Genomic DNA, 2,311 nt, shown 5'->3' with positions numbered 1-2,311 from the left:
GATGTGTGTTTATACATATATACGTCTATGTATAAAATGAATATATATAATATATATTACACACACACACACACACACACACACACACACACACGCCACGTACATAGTACATAGACAGATAAAGCCAAAAGTGGAGCTCTGGTTCAAGTGATAGACTGCTAGAATTGAGCCAAAAAAGCTGAGTCGCTGAGTGACAGTGCCTTGACTTCGAGTCCCAGGATTGCCCACCTCCCCCCCCCCCCATAAAAAAGAGAAAAAGGAGAGGGGGGGGCACACAAGAAGAAAGAAAGAAAGAAAGAAAGAAAGAAAGAAAGAAAGAAAGAAAGAAAGAAAGAAAAGAAAGAAAGAAAGAAAGAAGAAACAAGCGTTAATGATCTGTTTATCTTATCTGTAAAGAAATACCCCAAACATCTAGAGTTGAGATTGGAGCAAAGATAAAACAACTATCTGTGCATAATTCAGTTGCCACATTCCCCCCGACCCCCCACTTTAACCCTGAAAACACCCATGAAGTCAGGAGCTGTGTGGGTCTCTCTGTCTGTCTGTCTGTCTGTCTGTCTGTCTGTCTGTCTGTGTCTGCTTTTTTTTTTTTTTTTTTTTGTGGTCGGGTTGTATGGTTGTCTGGTTGCCTGATTGCTTACTCCATAAAACTCCACCAGAGTGACTCCTCCAGAAATTCTCATTCAATGATCAAAATCAAGGGTCCTAAGGGAAGAGTCCCTACATGGAAGGGTAAAAAGTCACTAGCCCTCACCTGTGTTTGGTGACAAGAAGAACTCCATACCAATCGTCTACCTTCATACATGAGGGCAGGGCAGGGAAGGAATAAATTTATTCAGGTGATCTAGTCAGTCACACTGATGGGTCTCTAGGGCTCCCCCTCCATGTCTCCCCCTCTCTGCCTGTCTGTGTGTCGGTCTCTTGTCTTTGCCTCTGTGTGTGTGTGTGTGTGTGTGTGTGTGTGTGGTGGGGTGGGGGCATGTGTGCCTGTTCCTGTTTGTTGATTCAGGTGATCTAGTTATACTCCCCATCTCTCCCTCTGTCTGCCTGTGTGTCGGTGTGGTGTGTGTGTGTGTGTGTGTGTGTGTGTGTGTGTGTGTGTGTGTGTGTGTGTGTGTGTGTCTGTCTGTCTGTCTGTCTGTCTGATTATTCAGTTGGTGTAGTTAGATTTGTGGATCTCTCGCTCCCCCTCCATCTCTTCCCCTGTGTGTCTTTCCGTCGGTCGCTGGGTCTCTGTCTCTCTCTGTCTCTGTCTCTGTCTCTGTCTCTTTCTCTCTGCCTCTCTGTCTCCTGTCTGTCTCTGTGTCCCCCCTCCCCGCCTCCCCGCCTCCCCTCGGTCTTGCTTTTCCTTGTGGACTCCAGCGGGGCTCTGCTTACTCTGCTTGCCAGCCTGGAACCCACCCGCCAGCGGCAACTTCTTCCTTGGAAGAAGGAAGGAGGGAGCAGGAACCAGCGTCCCAGAAGAGACTCTCATTTTCAACGTGGACACTCGGTCTGTGAACAAGATGGATGCCGCCGCCGCCATTTAGGCCCGAGTTTTTAGGGGAAGCTGTCTACCAACCCAGACACATCCCCAGCCCACCTCCTTGAGAATGTCTCAAGGATGGATGGCTAATTTTATTCAATCATCATCTGGTTTCCGGAAGGAGAAAATGCCTCTGCTCACCCCCACCCCGCAGTTCCCCTCCCCGGGTATCCTGCACACGAGAGATGGCAGTCCTTGTGATATCTGAGCTGCCACACCACACCACACCACACCACACCACACCACACCACACCACACCACACTGTGGCAGAAAGTTCCTCCTATGGATTGTCTGGCCTCAGGAATTGACTCTCTCCCCGAGCCGAGGCCCCTTTTCCTTGGGAAAGAAGGATGTCCATGAGGACAAAAATAAGACCGAAAACAGAGCAAACTTATCCATAAGACAGGTAGGGCACGAAACCTTTCGGCCGGTCGGTAAAGAAAATCCCCAGGCAAAGGCTCACCGGCCGGGTGGTGCCGGTGGCAGCAGTGGCTCACTGCCCATCATCCGTCTGAGGTGCTGAGCGAGGGGGCTGAGACCTGAGGATAGTGGTTCATAGCCCGCCCGGGCAGGAAAGTCCATTTGAGACTCTTCATCTCGATGGGTCACCCAAAACGCCAGAAGTGGAGGTGGACTTGGGGGAAAATGCCCTAGTGAAGATTTCCTCGGGGCTGAATTAGTACTACCGTGTCGTCATGCAAGAGCACGAGCTCGCAGAGGACAGTACCGTACCTCTGGTTCCGGGCGGGCAGAACCCGGTGCGGGGGGGGGGGGGGGGGGGGGGA

Source organism: Dipodomys spectabilis, unplaced genomic scaffold (assembly GCF_019054845.1).
Source record: "Dipodomys spectabilis isolate Male_0828 unplaced genomic scaffold, ASM1905484v1 ptg000925l, whole genome shotgun sequence".
In the NCBI taxonomy this organism is placed as follows: Eukaryota; Metazoa; Chordata; class Mammalia; order Rodentia; family Heteromyidae; genus Dipodomys; species Dipodomys spectabilis.
The sequence above is the reverse complement of the archived record's forward strand: the minus strand, read 5'-3'. Positions refer to the sequence as shown.